The 23250-nt window shown below is 35.7% G+C and overlaps 1 pseudogene; it reads right to left on the bottom strand.

The window, feature by feature from the left end:
• Window positions 1–495: 495 nt before the first annotated feature.
• Window positions 496–22920, bottom strand: LOC140502346 (ribosome-releasing factor 2, mitochondrial-like; annotated as a pseudogene).
• Between the last annotated feature and the right edge of the window lie 330 nt (window positions 22921–23250).

Raw genomic sequence — 23250 nt, 5'->3', positions numbered from 1 at the left:
GTCGTTTGCTTACATCTGTATATCATATGCCAATTTTTTCATTGATCACCTAACCTATTTCGTATTCATTACCCAATTGTTTTAATGATCACTACTTTGTAATATAACTTGTGATTTAATACTGCTAGGGTACCTTCCTTTCTCCCCCCACTCATTGATTCCTTTGATATTCTTGACCTTTTGTTCCTCCAGACGAATTTTGTTGTTATTTTTCCTAGCTCACCAATATAATTTTTTGGTATCTCTTCTTGCTGGATTTTCTTGGAATTTTTGTGCAACTATTCTACATTCTATAACTTTGGTAAAGTTGTTCATTTTTCTGATTATATTGGTTTTAGATCCGTGTGATTTATTGTTTTAATGAAAGCTCCATTTATTCCTGTGCTTTCTGGGTTTATATGGATATCGTTCTGTTGATGGTTGAAACAACTGCCAAATGGTGCTGGATCGTGTACCCAGTGCTAGCACAGGGGTACTCTGTTTAATTAGTTCTGATCAGTTTAGTGTCTTACTGCTCTTAGTGACACGACTGCTGCTGCTGCCCATATGGCTGCTGCAGCTATGCACAGGCTCCAGAGGTGGTCGTCCTTTTTCTATGTAAATTTTTGGTAAGTCCTTTCCCCAGTATCCACAGACAAACCTCTTTTTCAATGTTAAGTTTTCCTTGACTGGATAAATGAGAAACTATAATTTTTTAAAATTATTATCCTGAATATTTGATAGGAAATATTTTTAAAAAGTTGGAAGAGCTGAGTGAAAATACTATGTAATTTTAAATTCAGCTTCTGTCAGATTTGTAAAAAAAAGGACTTATTTATAATCTTATAATGTTTCCCCTTTTATCTATTTCTTTTTTAGTTTTTAAATGTTCTTTTGTGTGCATTTTAACTTTATTTATTAGTAGATTTTCTTAATTTTTTAAAATACATACTCAGCTCACTACCCCTCTCTTTTCTATATAAATATAAATTTTCAAAACAATGAATTTTTTTTTTTTCTGGTGACTGCTTTAGCTGCAACCCAGAATTTTTGGTACATTATTTTATTTTAATAATTGTCTTTCCAAGTCATTGATTTTTGCATTTTTCTTGTATTCCTTATTCAGGATAGCATTGTTTCCATTTATATTTACCTTTTGCTTGTGTTTCCTACATTAATATTATGTAGTAAGAATTAAAGAGACATTTAATTCACAATTATTAAAAAATTAATAAAATGTCTGTGATTTGATCTAATAAGAGGCATATGATTTATTTAATATAGATTACATGGATTATTTATATTTTTAGAAGATTCAAATGATTGGAGAGATATACAATTTTCATGTTTTTAACAGACCAATGCAATTAAAATTAAAATCTTGCCTAACTTATTATACAGATTTGGTGCTATAACAACCACATAATGACATAATAATTGTAAAACAATTAGCACAGTTCCTGGCACATAGTAAGCACTACATAAATGCTAACCATTATCCTCATCACCATCATCATCATCATTAAAATTAGACAAAGTAACAAAATTTACTTAAAAGTCTTCAATGTCATTAGAAATCATGAGAATAAAAATTTTGTAAAATACAGTAAGAGAGAAGTATGACATTGCTATATTTTACTCTATATTACCATGTAGGGCGCATCAAAAGACATACTTGGTTGAAAATGGTATTTTTCCTTCTAGAGGGATATTAGAGAGAAATCATGCCACTAAATGCTGGTCTGGCCTCTTCATTCTTTCAGAAGACTCTTACTGCCAGAAATGTATCAGGCGAACTTCTTTTCTGTTATCTCTGCCTATATCCTGAGCAGCCTTGCATTTAACAGTAAGAGAGAACTCACTCAAAATGGTCCTCTTTCATGAGCTCCTTAAGATGTATGACTTCACCTTGAGCTTGAACCAGTACAGATGTTAGTAACCATTCTCATATCTTTCAGCAATCAGTAGGAAATGTTGCCCATTCATAAACTTCTAATACCAGTGAACTTGAACTTTTGATGGTCAGTATACAAACTTCTTTCTGCCTGCCTTGGTTCTCATCCCCTATTTTTATTCGCCTCAATCTAGCCTCCACATTTCTCAGTCTGGAGCTACTAACCCATTCCAATTTTCTCCTTGGAATATGTTCTCTGCAGATGATAAACGATTTCACTTTAAATCTTTTCTTTTTATACTCCCTTCATCTTCTGGCTTTCAGTGAGACTCAAATCACTCCTAATGACATAACCTCCTTGGCTACCCTTTGATACATTGGTTATGCTTTAATTTATTGCCCAATCACTAGCTGAGGTGGAGAAGCTGGAAGCGTTTTGTTCTTCATTGTCAGTTTTCTCTCTCCCTCCATCACTCTCATAAAATGAAGTTCACTCAATCCATATCTCCCACCCAATCAAAATTCTGACACTTAACAAACCCAACACATTCCCATTCTATTCTTGATGAGTTCACTGTCTGGCTCATAGACATTCTTTCATCTTCCCAATGACTGTTCTCATACTGAAAGAATACAAAAAAATTGATAATCCCTCAAATCCCTTGCTTCCAAATTACTAAAGTCACTCATTTTCCATGGCCTACTCTTCAGTAATGCAAAGAGATTGTCATACTCTTTATTATTCCAATACCTTAAAATGTTCCACATCCATGTGTATGAACTCTCAAATTCCTTTAAATGATCATGATGTATTGGCATTCCACGTTTCTCTCTAACTTGCAACCCTAAGTCCTGTTCTTCATTGTTAACATCCTCCAACTTTAGAACCATTTTTTCTTTTCATACCTGCAATGGATATTCTCTACCTTTCTCCAATCTGACTTCTTAGTAATCTAGTTGAACTCCATGCTGACATTTTCTTTTGAATTTCTTGTCACCTAATCCTATTCGCTATTTTTCCCTATTAAACTCCAGCCCTGTATCATCCTCACCATCTTCTGTCCTCTTTCTTACATTCTATTAAATGTAGCTGCAGAAAAATTACAAAACGATGCAGACTAGATTCACTGCAAATTAATATTATATGAATCAATCATGTTTTTACTTCAGCAAGGCAATACTTCTACACCTCCAAAACTGATTCACTATTCTATGCCCCAGACAACCTTTTTCTAAAATTTTTCATCTTTCCCCAAAATACTTTGAATTCTCTTTCACTCAGTCTCTGAGCTAATAACCTTGTCTCATATTTCTCTAAAAAGCTGAACCTGTTGTCCAAGAGCTTCCTCTTAACGCCTTGTTTTTAACTCATTTAATTCCAGATGCGAGTTTCCACTATCTCTGACTTCACCCCTGTTTTATACAGTTGAATTCCTTCTTGACAAAACAAACCAATATAAATACACACGTGTTCCATTCTATCTTATCTTCTCTAGCAAATTGCCTCCTTTGTCATTCCCACTTTCTTCTTTCCTACTTGTTACTTCCCTACAAGCTACTGACACCTCTTTTTTCCCCCTCATAAAAAAAAAAAAAACCTTTATTTACTACATCTATCCCCTCTCAATATCATTGCATCTCTTTATTCCATTTTATGGCTAACTCCTTAAGAAGTGCATCTACAATAGTTGTCTACATGATCTTCCTTCTTAATGCTTTACTGTCTGACTTTTGAACTCATCATTCAACTGAAATTGCTCCATCCAAAACTACTTATGTTCTTTTAATAGTAAAGCCTGATGGCCTTTTCTCAATCCTCATCATTCTTGACCTGTATTTAGAATTTGAGTCTGTTTGGTCAATCGAAAGTTTTTAAGCACTTAGTATATGCCAGGCAATTTGCTAAGCAATGAGAATGCAAAAAGAGACAAAGACAGTTTTTGCTTTCAAGGGGCTCACAGTCTAATCAGGGAAACAAACAAATATGTACAGACTATATAAGGGATAAATCAGAAGTAATGAAGGAAAGGAAGGTATTGGAATTTAGAGGGTTTAGGGAAAACATTCTGTGGAAGATGGGATTTTAGCTGGGGACTTAAAGGAAGCCATGAAATCCAGTGAACAGAGAAAAGGAGGGAATGAATTCCGGGAATAGATGTCCACCAGAGAAAATGCCTGGAGTATAGAGGTGAAATGTCTCATTGTGGAGTAGCAGGATGTCCAGTGTAACTGGGTATATCAGTAAGCATCCCAACAAACACAGGAAGGCCTGCTATCACAGGTTCTTATATCTGCATTCATAAAAGGAAAAGGAACTTTTGAGCGGTTTAATAATCACTTTTATCAAGCACATATATCATTCCTTTAATCAAGCACATATATCATTCACCTTTTTCAGGGGAGTCAGCACTCTCAACTTCAAAGAAAATACATAGAAATCAAAAGTCAACAGACATGACTGCTTCTGACTGAATTCAACAGACAGTTCCAACTGTCTAACCATAGTTACCAGAGAGGGTAGTATCAATATCTGGGTTTTCAAAGTCAGATGACTCCTTAAAGCAGCTTCCTAAAGCCCTCCTCTGGTCAAACAACACTTCCATTCAGTAAACTGCAAGGTAAAGCCTCAACTCAGAGTATTTATGCCTTTTTTTAGAGCCAGAGGGCATCACAACCCTTATGAATCAATGTCTCATTAACAAAAGGCATGGGCATTCCTACAAATCTTCTCTAATCAAACTTACCTTAATGAGCAGGCCCATTAGTAAGTGGGGAGGATCTTTAATCACATTAAAATAATTAACAGTACAAATATATGTACTATTTCCAGTTAAATATATTCTTCTTTCTATACTTTACTCCTAGTAAAAAAGACTCTTGATTGATAAAGGCAAGATTCAATCAGAGACACTTAATTATACTAAAACAAAAACAGCAAAAGATTCTATTTTGCTTGCCATCATACTGTATCAAAGAATATATTGTGGGTAGTAAGTTGTAAGAAAACTGGAAAGATAGGAAGGGGTAAGATTATAAAATATTTTAAATGGGCAAGAGATAATTTTACATTAGATCCTGGAGGTGATAGGGAGCACTGGAATTTATTGAGTAGGTGGTAGGGTATGATGATTGGACTTGTGCTTTAGAAAAATCACTTTAGTGGCTGAGTGAAGTGAGAAGAGAAAATTCAATACCAGGCCATTACAACAGTCCAAATGTGAGGTAGTGGGGCCCTGAAGCAGAGTGTTGGTAGTGTCAGAGAAGAGAATATATTTGAGAGATGTTGTGAAGGTGAAATTGACAGGCCTTATAATGGATTAGTTATGGGGAATGAGAGATAGTGAGGAAATAAGGATGGTAACTAGGTTTCAAGCCTAAGGGACTGGGAGGTTAGTGTTGTCCTCTACAATAAGAGGGAAGGTGGAGGAGGAGAGAATTTAGAGGGAAAGATAGTAATATCAGTTTTAGACTTGCTCAGTTTAATATTTCTACAATGCATCCAGTTTGACATACACATTAAGCATTTAGAGATATAAGATTGGGGACCAGCAGAGAGTAGGGAAGGATAGATTGATTTGAGAGTCATTATCAGTATAGAGATGACAATTAAAAACATGGAAGCTGATGAGTTTGAGAAGTAAAGTAGTTTAAAGGAAGAAGATAAGAGGGTCCAGAATAGTCTGAAGTCCATGAGATCCTTATTGTAGAGGATATGATTTGGATGAGAATTCATCAAAGGAGCCTGAGAAGGTAAAGGGAGAACCAGGGGAGAGTGATATGCCAAAAACATAGAGAGATGATTATATCAAGGACTAAAGAACAAGCAACAGTGACAGAGGTCAAGGAGAATAAGAATGGAGAAAAAATAATTGTATTTGGCAATAGATCATTAGTAAGTTTGTAGAGAGCAGTTTCAGGGAATGATGAAATTAACTAGTGTCAGTGGAATGATGAGGTTGGAAGTCAGATCATATGGGGTTGAGAAATGAGTGGGAGGAGAAAAAGTGGAGGCGTCAATTGCACTGACTCTTTTTGATGAATTTAGCTACTAAGAACAAAAAAGATATGGCACAATAAGTACCAGGAATGAAAGGATTAAGTGAGAATTACTTTTTTTTTTATAGGGGAGACTGTAGGCTATTGGTTATTAGCCAGGTAGAAATTGAAAATAAGTGATAGAATGGAGATGAAAGACAAGGCAATCCATATTTCAAGCTGGTATGGAATGAGATCACTTAAGGAGGTAGGAGAGTTAGCATTCATAAGGCCATCTTATCAAGCCCAGTCAATATCATAAAAATGGTATTCTATTTCTTAACCAGTACAAGATTGTTGTGATGATGTGCTTTTTGAATATAACTCAAAATCTGCTGCTGCTTGACTTCCATTTTATTGTTGAATTCATCATAGTCACATTCACACATTCACAGTGATTATCCCCTCCACTGTAAAAGTATTTCCTTGCACACCTCATTTATTTGAAATAATTTACCTTGTTTTATCTCTTCTTTTCCCTTTGTTCTCTTTCTTGCCTATTCATTTTTACATCATTCCAATATAATCAACTTACTCTTGTGTCATATTTCTATGCAGAATCTCTCTAGCTGATTTAATAATAATAAACTTCTTAGAAGACAAATGTATCATCTTCCCATATAGGTAAACAATTTAACCTTATTGAGTACCTTATGATTTCTCTTTCATGTTAGCCTTTTCATACTTATCTTGACTCACATTTGAAAGTGAAATTTTCTATTCAGATCTGGTTTTTCATCAGGACTGCTTAGAAATCTTCCGTTTCGTTCAATACCCATTTTTTTTCTTTTGAAGACATACTCAGGTTTGCTAGGTAGGTTATTCTTTATTGTAATCCCAGTTCTTTTGCCCTTTGAAATATCATATTCCAATGCTACTACTATTTTAACATGGTAGCTGTTAATCTTGTTTGAATCTGACTGCTTGTGGTATTTCAATTATTTCTTTCTGGCTGCTTGAAGTACTTTTTCTTTAACCTGGGAAATGTGGAATTTGAACATAAAACTCCTGGGAGTTTTCATTTTGAGATCTCTCTTGGACAGTGATTGGCAGATTCTTTCAGTTTCTATTTTGTAATTGGCTCTAAGATATCAACGCAGTTTTCCTTGATATTTTCTTAAAGTATAATATCTGGGTTCTTTCACTGAACATAGCTTTCAGGTAATCCAATAATGAAACCATATCTATTTGATCTATTTTATACTTTATTTGTATTTTTCATGAGATATTTCACTTTTTCTTCAATTTTTTTTTCATTCTTTTCACTTTATTTTTTTTTTTTATTTCTCATGGATTCTCTAACTTCCCCTTACTCAACCTTAAATTTGTAAGGAATGATTTTCTTTAGTGGGCCTTTCACATCTCTTTTTGATTTTCCATTTGGTCAATTCTGTTTTTTAAGGCGTTATTTTCTTCAGCATATATTTCTGTCTCTTTTACTAAGCTGTTAATTGTCTTTTCATATCTTTTATTTGTTTTCATTTCTTTTTTTTTTGATATAAAATATTTATTTAAAGAACAAGCTTCTCAGGACATGCCACAAGGTTACAACTAAAGTACCACAAAATAATAAGCAATATTCAAAATGTTGACCCTGAGGCTTTTCAAGATCATGAAGTGCCTTCCTAATTAGCAAAAAAAGGAAAAAAAAAAAGATCAAATTGTTCTCAGTGGTTTTTGGGATTTAGTACTTGTAGTTGAGATTGCAAGTAATTCTGTTCTAATCCTTTGAAAATGAGTAGCTTAGGTAAAGGAATGTAGGGCAAGTCACAAGTAATAAGGACATCCCATTTCCAAACTGTTCTGGAGAAGCAAGAATTTCCTGTCTAAGCTTCCTATGCCATCACACTATGGTTTAGGATTTGAGATTTTTCAGCCAACCATTATACTGCGTGGTGTTATGATGATCATCTTATTCAAGCTATTCGTATTGTTAGCAGAAAAAGAGGGCGAAGTATCCAGCCGAGTATAGTATATTAAAACAGCAATGATCAAAATGTTTCTTTTTCTGCAGTATACCCATTAAACTTTCATTCAATTTCAAAGTTTTCACATTCTTTTCTTTCTTTACCTGCTAAATAGCTAGTGACTCTTTTGTAATTATAATAGTACTTCAGACTACCACTTATGCTTCATAGGTCCTTTTCTTTCTTTACATCTCCTCATATTAATTTCAAGGATAGATCTTCCATTTCCTATAGATGGCATATCTTAGGATACTGAGGACTCCACTACTCCTTATTACATAAGAACTTCAGAGGTTTAAATCTGGTCTGAGAAAAACTATGTTAGAAAGTAATTTCTGAAGGAATCAGCGAAAAAAAATATGTTTTAAACTGAACTATATATATAGACCATGCCATGCCATACCACATAAACTTGTCCATACAGCAAAGCTGTAAATAATGGTGAATCTTAACAACATAGCTATATTTCCAGAACAGAATAATTTAAACATCATTAAAACTTACCTTTTGTTACTTCAGTAGCCAATTTTATAGTCATAACTAACAGCAATACTTAATAAAAAATTTCAAGTACTATTGAGTACAAACTCTATGAAGCACATAAAAAACAAAATAAAAAACAAGAAAACCCAGCTCCCCTATGACCTGTAATATAGCAAGAAATAAGTAGAAAAGATTTATTCTAACACTAATGACCTCAATTTAAAAATTTATACTGAATGCAATTTTATGTTCAAAAACAGAAATAAGTAACATAATGCCAAAACCCAGTAGAATCCCAGCATTCTGTAACGGAAAATATCCCCAGCGGCTACATCCATGGTCACTAGCATCATTGTGAAGCATCTCAGGCACCTTTTCATGCTTCTCTTCATTCTTGTGTTTGACAGTCATATTTTCATTTCAGTTCTGGTCTTTTCATCAAGAATGCTTGAAAGTCCTCTATTTCATTGAAAGACCAATTTTTCCCCTGAAGTATTATACTTAGTTTTGCTGGGTAGGCAATTCTTGGTTTTAGTTCCAGTTTCTTTGACTTCTGGAATATCCTATTCCACGCCCTTTGATGTCTTAATGTAGAAGCTGCTAGATCTTGTGTTATCCTGATTACATTTCCACAATACTTGAATTGTTTCTTTCTAGCTGCTTGCAATATTTTCTCCTTGACCTGGGAACTCTGGAATTTGGCCACAATGTTCCTAGGAGTTTCTCTTTTTACATCTCTTTCAGGAGGTGATCTGTGGATTCCTGGAATACTTATTTTGCCCTCTGGTTCTAGAATCTCAGGGCAGTTTTCCTTGATAATTTCATGAAAGATAATGTCTAGGCTCTTTTTTTTGATCATGACTTTCAGGTAGTCCCATAATTTTTAAATTGTCTCTCCTGGATCTATTTTCCAGGTCAGTTGTTTTTCCAATGAGATATTTCACATTATCTTCCATCTTTTCATTCTTTTGGTTTTGTTTTGTGATTTCTTGGTTTCACATAAAGTCATTAGCCTCCATCTCTTCCATTCTAATTTTGAAAGAACTACTTTCTTCAGTGAGTTTTTGAACCTCCTTTTCCATTTGGCTAATTCTGCTTTTGAAAGCATTCTTCTCCTCATTGGCTTTTTGACCCTCTTTTGCCAATTGAGTTAGCCTATTTTTTAAGGTGTTATTTTCTTCAGCATTTTTTTGGGTCTCCTTTAGCAAGGTGTTGACCTGCTTTTCATACTTTTCTTGCATCCCTCTCATTTCTCTTCCCAGTTTTTCCTCCACCTCTCTATCTTGATTTTCAAAATTCTTTTTGAGCTTTTCCATGGCCTGAGCCCATTGAATATTTAATCTGGATGTTTGGGATACAGAAGCTTTGACTTCTGTATTTTTCCCTGATGGTAAACCTTGTTCTTCTTCATCAGAAAGGAAGGGAGGAGATATCTGTTCACCAAGAAAGTAACCTTCTTTGGTCTTATTTTTTTTCCCTTTTCTGGGCATTTTCCCAGCCAGTGTCTTGAGTATCTGAGTATCCTCTCCACCCCCACCTCACCTGCAGATCTGCCTAGCCAGCTCTTGGGGTCTGAGATTCAAATGCTGCTTCCCAGCCTCAGGGCTTTGGGTGGGGCAGGGCTGCTATTCTGTGTGAGATTAAGATCAGGTGATCAGGTTGTGGCAGGACAGTCTCACGTGCTCAGTTCCCTCAGGGGTTTATGCAGGGACCTTCAACAATGTATCCTGAGCTCCTGCCTGCTTGGGGAGCCCCTGTCTGCTGCTGCCTCAGCTACTGCCTCCCGAGGGTGCCCAAGACATAGAGACACCCCACTCCTGGCAAGCCAAAAAGACTCTCTCACTCACCCCCAGCACCTGTGGGTGGAGCAACCTGCGCAGCTGCTGGAGATTCTGTCCCTGAAGCCTGCTCGGATCTGTTCCTCTAGGTGCTGTATGGCCAAGGCAGGGCTGGGCTCTGCTCTGGGTCCAGGGCGTGATGGACCTTTCTTGTCTGTTTTTCAGGGCTCTCTGGAACAGAAATCTCCTCCACTCCGTTGTTCTGTGGCTTCAGCTGCTCCAGCATTTTTTGGGAGTTCTTCTTTACAGATATTTTATGGGCTGTGGGTTCAGAGCTAGCATATGTGTATCTTTCTGCTCCACCATCTTGGCTCCTCCCCCCTCTTCCAGGAATTCTTGTTGAGCTTGTTTCTAATTTATGCTTTTTCTCTGAATCTTCACTTGTAACTATTTTAACATCACTGACTTCTGCTCCCTCTTCAGTCTCCCCTGCCCAAATTTAGGTCTCCATCTTCTCTGTGACCTTCATACATTTTTATAGTAAGTTCTTTTTTTCTTTTTTGTCATTTTTCCATTCCCTCATACCCTGTGTTGTGGGAAGGTATGCCAGTTTCACCTTTAAAGAATCTTTTGATTATTCATTTTTCTTTCCTCTATCACAGACATTATTCTATTCCAGACCCTCATCACCTCTAATCTGGATTACTGTGATAGCATGTTTCCTTGTGAGTGTGCCTTCCTCAAATCTTGGCCAACTCCAGTAGATTTTACATTTAGACACTAAATTGATTTTCCTTAAATACAGGTTCAATTTGTCATAAAGCTCCTCCTTACCCTCTAATATTCTCTCTCTCTCTCTCTCTCTCTCTCTTTCTCTCTCTCTCTCTCTCTCTCTCTCTCTCCCTCCCTCCCCCATACACACACACACACACACACACACTTAATAACCTCTAGTCGCTTCCTGTTGTCTCCAGGAGTAACACAAAATTATCTGTTTCATAATTAAAGACCTTCTTAACCTAGTTCCCTTCATAAATTTCCAGTCTTCTTACCCCTTACTCCCCAACACAAACTATTTGATTCCATAATTCAGACCTCTTATCTGTTTCAGAGAAAAAACCTTATTTCTCAAGCTCCAAGATTTTTTTCTAGCTATCCCCCATGTCTGGGTACTCTCTCTCTCCACTGCTTCCGCTACTGATACATCTGGCTTCCTTGTAGTCTCAAGTAAAATTTCATCTTCCCTAATCCTCTTAATTCTCTCTGTCTGTCTATCTCTGTCTCTGTGTCTCTGTCTGTCTGTCTGTCTCTCTCTCTATATATATATGTATATATATATATATATATATATATATATATATATATACACACAAATGTATATATGTATATACGCATACATAAATGTATGTATGCATGTATTTACACAAGGCATATATAACACATTCATGCATACATGTTTACACAAAGTATATAAGCATATTTCCACATATACTGACACTTGTGAATATACACATATATGCTTACATATATGCATTTTTATGTGGTATCTATGTGTATCTGTCTTGTCTGTTTATCAATCTAGCTCTTGCTTTGTGTATATCTGTTTGCATGTTTTGTTCCCCAATAGATTGTAAGCTCCTTAACAGCCTGAAATGTCTCTTGCCCCTTTGTGCATCCCTAGCATTTAGTATCATGCGTGGCACATAAGAGGCACTTAATAAATGTTTGTTGATTTATTGACCTGATGGTCTATATACAACAGCTATTATGATTTTGATTAAGAAGTAGGATGAATGGCATGGATCTCAAAGGATGAGACTTTGATGTATGATCATCTTCTTCTCCCAGATAGTCTTCTCTCTTTATTTTCTTGTGACATTACTTTGTCCTATTCTCTTTCTACCTATTTGACTAGTCTTTTTCATTTCCTTTTTGCTGGAACTTCATCCAATTTATGCTTGTCAAAAATGGATCTCTCACAGACCTCTTTCCTATTCCTTCCTCTCTTTCCTCTTCATTTGGTAATACCATAAGCATCCATGTAACTATGACAATGACTATAATATCAACAACAATAATAAATAACATAATTTCCACTATGTTTCAGGCACTGTACTAAGCACTTTACAAGTATGTCATTTGATTCTCTCAAACGTCCTGTAAAGTTCAATCATTCATATTTTAAAACTGAGGAAACTGAGGGGAGAAGAGGTGAAATGACTTGCTGAATGCCACCAAATCAGTAAATGTCTGAATCTGAATCTGTGACTCCAGACCTAGAGTCTCTATCCACTGTGCCACCTAGATGCCTTAGAATGTATTTAATTATCTCTATAACAATTATTCTCTGATCAACTTATGCTTCCTTAATCTCTTTTCTGAAGTCCAGTCTTACATCTCCTACTGTGTATGGAATGATTCAGACTGGATGTCCTATAGACATATTAAACCCAGCCTGTTCCAAGTTGAACTGATTTTATTCCCCCCAAGCAAGAGCAGCCAAAAAACAAGAAGCCTCTACCAATCTTTTTATTTCTAATACTTCCCTTCTATTATTTCATCATGAATATATATCTTGTTTAAACTTGCTTTACACATTATGTCCCCATTAGACTGTGAACTCTTTCAGAATACTACCTTTTGCCTTTCTTTGTATGCACAGCATTCAGCATAACGTCTACCATATAAGTGATAAAAAGAAAGGAAAATAGATACAGATAAATTACCATAATAATGAAAAGAATCTGTATAAAACAGTTACTTTGTGATTTATAAATATAACAACATTCATGTTTGAGAGAAGGGTTTCTACTCTGACAAGAACTTCTTGGAAACTTGGAAAGAGTTTTAGTATAAATTTGGCTCACACTAATTTGTTGTTGTAGTTATTCAGTTGTATCTGACTCCTTATGACACCAGTTGGAATTTTCTTGGTAAAGATACTGGGTTGATTTAGTCATTCCCTTCTATAGATCATTTTATAGATGAAGAATTGAGGCAAAAAGGGTAAAGTGACTTGCCTAGGCTCACACAACTAGTACATATTTGAAGTGAGATTTGAATTCAGGAAGATGAGTCCCCCGACTTTGGTCCCAATTCTCTATTCACTGTACCACTGACCTGCTCATTCAGACTAAGATTCTTCATACCATATAACACAATAAGATCAAGATCATTGACCTTTCACAAATATATCTAGGAAGAGATAGATTGATTAAATAAAAGAAGAGAATATAGAAAATAGTTTTCAGGTCAAAAATTATAAAATTTTAGTAAATTCAAGATATAATTGAAGAAAATTGAGAGTGAGAGATATTTGAATTTCTCTATTATCACTGATAAAAATTTCATTTCCAAATATATAAGCAGATGATATAAATATATACTGCGAAGACTTTTAAGGCCTACCGTGGACTACTTATTGACTTCAACTGTGTAAATAATATCAGACAAAAGGAAGCAGAATAAATAGTTGAAAAAATTCCTAGATTATAATGAAATATAATGAAGCATTCTTCCTCATAGAAGAGAAACAAGGAACTACCAGGAGAAAATATTTTGCATACTGTCAGATTCAGTCACTGTGTCAATTTCTTTTTGCTTTTGTCCATTTTTTTCATTTCCCTAAGGAAGATTTTAATTTTTTTCCCTTAACTCTAAGTTGGGTGAAGGAGTGTTGAAATGCCTGTGATATTAAAAATCAGCAATACAATCTTTTTAAAGTATAAGTATCTTTCCAACAAGGTTGAATTAAAAAATTGAAGAGAAAATCAAAATTTCTTATTCCAAATGAAAAATAAAAAGTATTCAAAAGTTCTATAAAATTAAATGAAAAATATTTCTAAGATTAGGAGGAAGAAACATGTTACATGTTTGTGATTCTCTAATGTCTAAATTGGTGGTTTGATATAGGCCTTCCATAATCAGATTTCCCTGACATAAAATACTATGTGTTTCTGCACTGATCTGAGATACAATAAAAATTATGTCAAGATTTATATAACCTACCCCCTGTTGATTTATTTAGGATTAATAACCCAACCAGAAAAAAAATCTGGAAATAATTTCTAGTTACTTTGAAGCCTTCCTAAAAAGAAAACTGAATGATGAGCGTAGAAGTGGTATTTTCATGTCATCTACTAAATGAAAGTTGAGAATTGCTTTACATAATTTAAAATATGTGAAATGAATAGTTGATTATCTGGAAGGAAGAAAAATAAGATTAATTTTATTGAACTAAAAGCTACTCAACCAAAGCTACTGAAATGATGAGATGTTGGTGAAGAATGTATCTCATGAAAATTGGGGAAAATATGTTTTAGTAGATTTCTATTGAAATTATTCAAATATATTTTCTCTTAAGAAATAGAGAATGTGAGAGTCAGATACATCATGGTGGAGAAAAGACAAAAAGTTGCCTGAGTTCTCCTCACTTTCTACTCAAAACATATTCTGAAGCATCAGAACCTAAAAAAGAACATGGTGAAACAAATTTCCAGCCCCAGGTAACATAGAAGGTTTTCAGGAAAGCTCTGCTTCACTTGGGAAAATGGGGAGCACAGGCAAGTGTAGGTGGTATCTAGGCTAGCCAGCAGGAGGCCCCTAGTCCCAGTAAAAATGAGCCACTAAGGCCCCATGATGCCATTTTAACAGGCTAGCAGAACAATGTGCCAGTTTCAGGCCTCCAACCCTAACACAGAAAATTAGTAGTCAGGAACTGAGGCCCTGGCACAGTGAGACTAGGAAGAACAACTGCAGTACAGCAGGTGAGCTACCAGCTCTGGAGGCCCTACAGCACAAAACCAATATTAGGAAACCAACATTAGGAAAACTATCAGCATACAAAACTATCACTCTTTTCAGATAATGCAGTGGTATTCTTAGAGAATTCTATAGAACCAAGTCAAAAAAATTACTTGAAATAATTAACAGCTTTAGCAGTGTGTCAGGATATAAAATAAATCCGCAAAATTCATCAGTATTTCTATATGTTGCCAACAAACTCTGCAGCAAGAGAAACTCCATTTAAAATAACTGTAGACAATATAAAATATTTTGAGTTTACTTGCCAAGACAAACCCAAGAACTATATGAACACTATTACAAAACATTTTTCACCCAAATAAAGTCAGATGTAAACAACTGGAAAAATATCAATTGCTCATGCGTAGGACAATAACAATGTCAATTCTATCTAAATTAATTTACTTTTTCAGTGCATACCAAACAAGCTATCAAAAATATTTTATGGAGTTAGGAAAAACTGAAAACAAAATTGATCTGGAAGAACAAAAGGTCAAGAATATCAAAGAAATTAGTGAAAAGAAAAATGTAAAAGAAAGTAAATTAGTTCTACCAGATCTCAAAGATTATAAAACTGTGTATACCCTTTAATCCAGGAATATGACTTCTAGGTCTATATCCCAAAGAGATCAAAAAAAGAATCAAATGTACATACATACAAACACACACACACACACACACACACACACACACACACACACACACACACACACATACTACTCATATCCAGAGAAATAACTGATGGAGTCTGAATGTAGATTGAAGCATACCCTTTTCTATCTTTTTTTGTTTCATATTGTTTTGTTTTGTTTTCTTTCTCATATTTCCTCCCATTCATTCTAATTCATCCATAGAACATGACTAATATGAAAATATGCCTGATAAGACTGTATATGTACAACCTATATTAGACTGCGTGTTGTCTTGGGGAAGCAAAGAAAGGAGAAAAATTTAAAACTTATGGAAGTGAATGTTAAAAGCTAAAAATAAATGAATTAAAATGCATATATGTAAACACATGCATAGTTGCACGTACTTATGAGATACTTTAGTGAAATCACATGGAATAGCAAAACATACAAAGCTAATAAAGTTTGGATCAGGATAAGGTAGAAAATCTAAGGATTTTCTGTTTATTCAAGATAGTTCAGGGCGGAGCCAAGACTGTGGAGTAGAAAGACACACATACGCTAGCTCCAAACCCACAGCACATAAAATATCCGCAAAAAAGAACTCCCAACAAATTCTGGACCAACAGAAGCCATAGAACAACAGAGCAGAGGAGATTTCTGTTCCAGAGAGACCTGAAAAACCGATGAAAGGTATGTCGTGCCCCGAATAAAATGCACTCATTTTGGTATGATAACCTATCTTCCAATACAGGAAAGTGGGAGATAAGAGTTAAGTAGGGTGGGGGGGGGGGATGATGGAAGGGGAAGATGGAGCAATTTGACATCAACACTCGTGGGGAGGGACAGGATCAAAAGAGAGAATAGAAGTAATGGGGGACAGGATAGGATAGAGGGAAATATAGTTATTCTCATACAACACGACTATTATGGAAGTCATTTGCAAAACTACAGAGATTTGGGCTATATTAAATTGCTTGCCTTCCAAAGGGAAGGGGTGAGGAGGGAGGGAGGAAGAGAAGTTGGAACTCAAAGTTTTAGGAACAACTGTCGAGTACTGTTCTTGCCACTAGGAAATAAGAAATACAGGTAAAAGGGTATAGAAAGTTATTTGGCCCTACAGGACAAAAGAGAAGATGGAGACAAGGGCAGAGAGGGATGATAGAAGAGAGAGCAGATTGGTGATAGGGGCAATTAGAATGCTGGGTGTTTGGGGGTGGGGGGAGGGGACAAAAGGGAAGAAAAATTTGGAACCCAAAATTTTGTTAAAATGAATGTTAAAAGTTAAATAAATAAATAAATAAACTAATAAATGAATAAATAAAGAAAGAGATAAAGAAAAAAAGGTAATTCAACAACAATTCAATTCACTTTGACAAACATTTACGCAAAATCTATGAGGACTGTCTTGCACACTTAGAATACAAAGATAAAAATTAAAACAGTTCTTGTCCTCAAGGAAATTTTATTATTGATGACTGAGTGGGGGTAATAAGCAAACATGAGTAAATATAGAATATAGATATGTGTTCTCTGTTCATAATTTATCAAAGTTGCAGAACATAATGAGTGAATACAAAGAATATGATATGCAGAGACCATTTCAGGTGTAATGGAAGCTTTCCACAACTTGTCTGAAATCAATCTTTGAGTATATTAACTTCATATAAACAAGACAACAAAGAAACTTTCCTCCCCTTCCCCAACACATATATCTTTGTATCTTTTTTTCTAGGCATTTATTTGCATAGAACTGTGAACCCACAGGGCAGTCAGCCATTAAATATTGATTAAGCACTTATTATGTGAGTGGCATTATACTAAGGACTGGGGATTCAGATATTCACAAAGAGAAAGACATCCATTTCCTTCAAGGAACTTCTATTCTACTGGAGGGAAACACCTCCAAAAAGGGAACCAAATAGGGGAGGGGATATTGGGGCATGGTGGTAAAATCTGGAAAATCAGAAACAGCTTAGAAGGGAATGTAAAATGGACAGCTTCATCATTTTCATGTTTGAGACATGAAAAGCAATTCAACATTGGAAGAAGTGTCTGACATATGAAATGAGAATAAGCTTTAATACATTAATATAATTGCTTTTCAACTTAACATAATTCATTCAATTTTATTTCAGTCCTCCATTTTGTGATTGAGCTGTTATGAGTAAGTTCTTTTTCTTAGATGTTTTTCATTAATAAGTTAAGCATCTGTGTGGTATAATTATTAAACCCTATGTGTACATTGTCCCTCTCACAAGATGTACCACCAATTGAAAAAATATTATATGTAACTTTATTAGTAATTCTGAAGTAAACTAACAATCAAATTACATGTTTAACAACAAAGGAAACATATCTAAAATTATTTTAAAAAATCATTTCACCTGAGGCCCCAAGTATCAGTCTATTCCTACTCCATGACTAGAGCTGGCTCCTTCAGTACCCCCACCCCTAGACTGAAATCAGCTCCAAAAGAGTGTTGACGGGGTTGACACAGATTTTGGGGAATTGCCAGCTGACCATTCTCGAGAATATACAAAGGCATTGTGTGGGCAGTGAGGAAATCTTGTTAATTCTGGTAAGAAAGAAACCTATCAGAACCTCCAAAATTTCTCAGTGGTAGTTTGTTCTTATTCTATTCGGATACCTTGGTTAATTTCAAAAAAAAAGATTGTATTCATGGAGAAGTGTAAGTCTAATTAGTCTGTTTGTTCACTGCTTAGCATTAGCAATGACAAATCAGATGTTTGTCCACCATACATTACTAAAAGCAGATTAATTTGAGTTGGGAAGTGCCCAAGGGATGAGGAATTTGGCAAAAGTCATTGGTATTCACAATACGTTTGTATAGGGTTCTTCATTAAGGGCACTCACCTCTTAATAAAGAAGAGATCTGTGATAGGAGAGACTATAACTTCCTCACCTCATGTTTGTTAAGTGACAAATCTCAGTGTTAAGGTGTTGGATTAGAAGAACTGAAGAAGCTTTTGAAAATACTAGAATAAAGTTCCTGCTTTTTAGGAATACTCTAATAAATAGAGCTGTGCCAAAGTCGATGGGCTGGGAGAATTCTCCAATATTGATATGGGTCATGTAAAGGCTTAATGAATATTCATATATGTTGAAGTGATTTTTTTTTTATTTTTCTCTAGCTGGTGTGAAAAGTTGGACTTCATAACCATCAACTTTCCTCACCATGTATTTGTGCTTTCCATTGATGAAAGACCCTGATATATAAACTTGAAAGTTTAACTTGGTATTATCTAGAGGCTTTACTGCATGTGAATAACTTTGGAAACACAATAAAAGCCACAATATCAATTTACAATTGAGATGTCAGAAGATGGTAAGGTCTAGAATAATACATTATTTCAATAAGTATGGATATTGTTAAGCAAGAGAAAACACTAGCACTTTAAGTTATATTTATTTTATAGGTATTTTATAGAATGCACTATAATTGTTTGGAGTAATTTACATATATTTTCTTTATATGTCTTGGATATTTCACCTGTATTTTCTAAGTTTTTCCTTAATTCCTATGTCCTGTGCCACGAAACTCATGTAAATTTTAGAATTATTCTTTAGAATGTTGAAAATAAATCTATGCATATATACCCTCAACTCAGAATATACTTCATAATACCTTTGTTATTTTATATTGTACATTTAACTTATGGTATAGGAAAAAGTGGATTAAGAAAAAGGCTAAAAAGAGAAGCTTCACTTCTGTGTTAGAATGAAGGGAAGAAGGTATGAGAGGATAAAGTAAGAACTTTTAAAGAGCTAGGCATAAATTAGAGGGGGGGAATGAGAAATAATGAGAAATGTATTATGTAGAGGTTCAGTATATGAGTTAGAAAAATCTAGGTTCAAGTTCTGCCTCTGATAAATACTAGCTGTGTCACCATTGACAGTATATTGACTCTTTAATTCCTTGAGAACACCATAAAGATAATGTCAGTAGCAATGGTGTTGGTATTTGCTCACAGAACTTATTTGCTCATCAGTATAAGCAGAATGTTATAACCTGTCATATAATCTTATTAATATCTCACCTATTGTTCAAGGACTGGAAAAGGTGTCATTTTCTTCATAATGTTTTTTCTGGACCTCACACCATAAATGATTTATCCTTAGTAGGCACTATAATAACATTTTATTCATACTTTTTGCATGTACATACTATATTATCTTTTTTTAAAATGTTTATTTATTATTTTTAGTTTTCAACTTTCATTTCCACAATATTTTGTATTCCAAATTTTCTCCCCATCTCTCCCCTCCCCCCACTCCATAGTGCCTTGGATTCTGATTGTGTGTGTGTTTGTTCTTTGTTGCCTAAGAAGATCATGCCATCAGAGAAATAATGGCATAACTTGCAATTGACTTTGTTTTGAGTGAGGGAAGGCTGTACAGGTCACCAGTCTCATTTCTCCTCCACAACCATCTGAATCCAGTGACCAGATATTCATCAGAATGATTGGAGATGACCCAGGATGAGGCAATTGAGGTTAAGTGACTCGCCCAATGTCACACAGATAGTGAGTGTCAAGTGTCTGAGGTGAGATTTGAACTCAGGTCCTCCTAACTCCTGCACTGGTGCTCTATCGACTGCACCACTAGCTGCCCCATTGCATTCTGATTATTCCTTCCCTCAATAGGCCCTTCCTTCTATCATACCCCTCCCTTCCCTTATCCCTATCTTCTCTCTTTTCTTGTAGGGCAAGATTGATTTCTGTACCCCATTACCTGTATTTCTTATTTCCCAGTTGTATGCAAAAACAATTCTCAACATTTGCTCCTGAAACTTTGAGTTTCAACTTCTCTCCCTTCCTCCCTTCCCACACATTCCCACTGAGAAGTCAAGCAATTCAAAATAGGCTACATATGTGTAGTTCTACAAAAGACTTCCAAAACAATAATGTTGTGTAAGACTAACCATATTTCCCTCCATTCTACCCTGCTCCCCATTTATTCTCATCTCTCTTTTGACCTTGTCCTTCCCCAAAAATGTTTACTTCTAATTATTCCCTCCTCGCAACACAGCCTTCTATGATCCCCCACCCCTCTTGTCCCCTTCTCCTCTACTTTCCTGTAATGTAAGATAGATTTTCATACCAAGTTGAGTGAGCATGTTATTGCCTCCTTGAGCCAGATGTGAAAACAATAAGCTTCACTTTTTCCCTCTCAACTTCTCTCTTTTCTCCTCCATTGTAAAAGCTTTTTTTTACCACTTTTGTGAAAGATAATTTGCCCCATTCCATTTCTCCCTTTCTCCTCTCAAGATATTCCCCTCTTACCCCTTAATTTTATTTCTGCTCTCTGTCTGTGTGTGTGTGCGTGTGTGTGTATGTGTACAATCTTTCCCACTCCTCAAATACTGAGAAAAGTCTCAAGAAAATTCTTTCCATGTAGGAATGTAAACAGTTCAACTTTAGAAAGTCGTTTATGATTTAGCTTTCCTGTTTACCTTTTCATGCTTCTCTTGAGTTTTGTGTTTGAAAGTCAAACAGGATTTTGAAAATTGTTGAAAAAACAGAACAATTCAGATTTTTCTCTTGCACTTGACTCACTTCCAGTTCCACAGTCACTAAACCTCTTTTCTCTCCTAAAGTTCTATCCAACATATATACGGCATGTCTTGAGTTTAGGATAATTTCTCTATATGCTATTTGTAGAGGACCAAGAAAGGTCTCAACTCCATATTCCCTCTTGATGCTGTCATTAATGATCTCAATGTGCAGCTTTCCCTTGCCACAGAGAACAGCTTGTCCAAAGTCAGGATCTAACCACACTTTTAAACTGAGATCTTCATGCTGAAATCAGTTCAGTGCTCGATCCAGTTCTGGTTGTTTGGCTACTGAAGGGAGTTCTATGGTACAAAAGAAGACAGGTTCTGGAATATCTAACCCTGCCAATAAAAGACTCTTTGTTTCCATGTTTTTCTGTGTATTTTTCCTTCATTCTTTCCAGCTCTATGGGCTGCAGCTAATGCTGAGGCCTTGGATGAAGCAATGGTATCCCCAGTGGAAGTCTGTTTAAGTCTAACAGTTAGGGTAATATTGCCTGCTGTCAGAGAAGGAATTTCTATATGCTGGTCAGCAAAGACAATATTAAGCTGCTTATTCTCTCTGTGCAGTTTCCATTAATGCTATGGACCACTGATTGGGGTTTCATTGTACCAGAATAAATGTGCACGAAAACTAGAGGCCCACATTGTTTGTCATGGAGAACATTAAAATGCCAAGGCACTCAAGTCATTTTTATGCCACTGTACAAATTTATTGTTGCACTCATCAGGAGAAAGCAGGTACAGAATAATGGTATCTAATAAGGGCTTGACTCCTTTATTCTTCAGGGCACTTTCACAGAGCACGGAGACAGCACTCTGAGCCATTGTTACTCTACCTACTGCAGGGTATAACTTTTCAGCTGGTAACAAATCAAAAGTTTCGATAAACTCCCCTAAAACTAGGTCAGCAAATTCATCATCCACATCTGCAATTTGTTCAATTAAGGCATTTCTTGCTTCCTTGGTCTCCTTCAGCAATTCAGGATCATTCACTTCTGTAAGGGGCTGTCTCATAAATTGCTTCCCATCATCAGAATTAGATACAGGGTTCCAAATAACTTTTTCCATAGTCACAACATCAACCAGTCCTTTGAAAGCTTTTGCTTCACCAATTAGTAACTATAAATACAAAGGTTTTGTCTTCAACTTCTCTCTGATGCTACCAACAGTATAGTTAAAACTTGCTCCAGTTTTGTCCATCTTATTTAAAAAACAGATTTGAGGTGCATGGTGCTTATCAGCTTTTCTCCATGCTATCAGAGTCTGTGCCTTTACCCCCACCCAGCCAAAGCATCAAATACAACTTCTGAACCATCCAAAACTCTTAACACAGTGTTCAATCTCTAAAGTGAAGTCCACTTGACCTGGAGTATCAATGAGATTAGCTCTATACCCCTTCCAATCAAATGTAACAGCAGCTGATTGAATCTCACTCTTGGGCCATGAAATCAGTCACTGTGTCCCTATCATCAACATCTCCCAAAAATCTTATGTATTCAGAATAATACAATATTTTCTCTGTGGTTGTGGTTTTGCCTGCATCAATATGAGTCATAATTCCAATGTTACGAATTTTAGACATAGGAGGGTTGATGATGGAGTGAAGAGATTTGACATCATTTTCTGGTAAGGAACTATATCTTCTTCCAAGAAAAAGTTGTGATACTAATCACTTTAAAATCACTCCTGCTCTACAGAAACACATGTGATTAAGATACAATCTGGGTACCTTCTGTTGATTCACTACAAATTCCCTTAATTTTGTCAACATCATGGTGCTATTTATTCACTCTACTCGGGCCCCTCATAATCTCGGAGTGTCACAAAAGCAAACTCTGGCAGTCAGTCACAGAGCACTTAGTCCTCCTCAGGAGGAGGGGCCCCCCAGACATGCCTGAGGGATAGCGGCCCCTCAGGGCAGATGCTCATTCAGGCTGGGGCCAGGTCCACCGCTTCTGCCAACGCTCCACTGAGGGGTCAGAATTTTTGTAGAGTCATTTTTCCAGGTATTTTATGGGCTATGGGGGAAAAGCTAGAGTATGTGCATCTTTCTACTCAGCGATCTTGGCTCTGCCTCCTATATTATCTTATATTATTCTCATTG

This window comes from Notamacropus eugenii, chromosome 4 (assembly GCF_028372415.1).
Source record: "Notamacropus eugenii isolate mMacEug1 chromosome 4, mMacEug1.pri_v2, whole genome shotgun sequence".
Classification (NCBI taxonomy): Eukaryota; Metazoa; Chordata; class Mammalia; order Diprotodontia; family Macropodidae; genus Notamacropus; species Notamacropus eugenii.
This window is presented reverse-complemented; position numbering and strand designations above follow the sequence as displayed.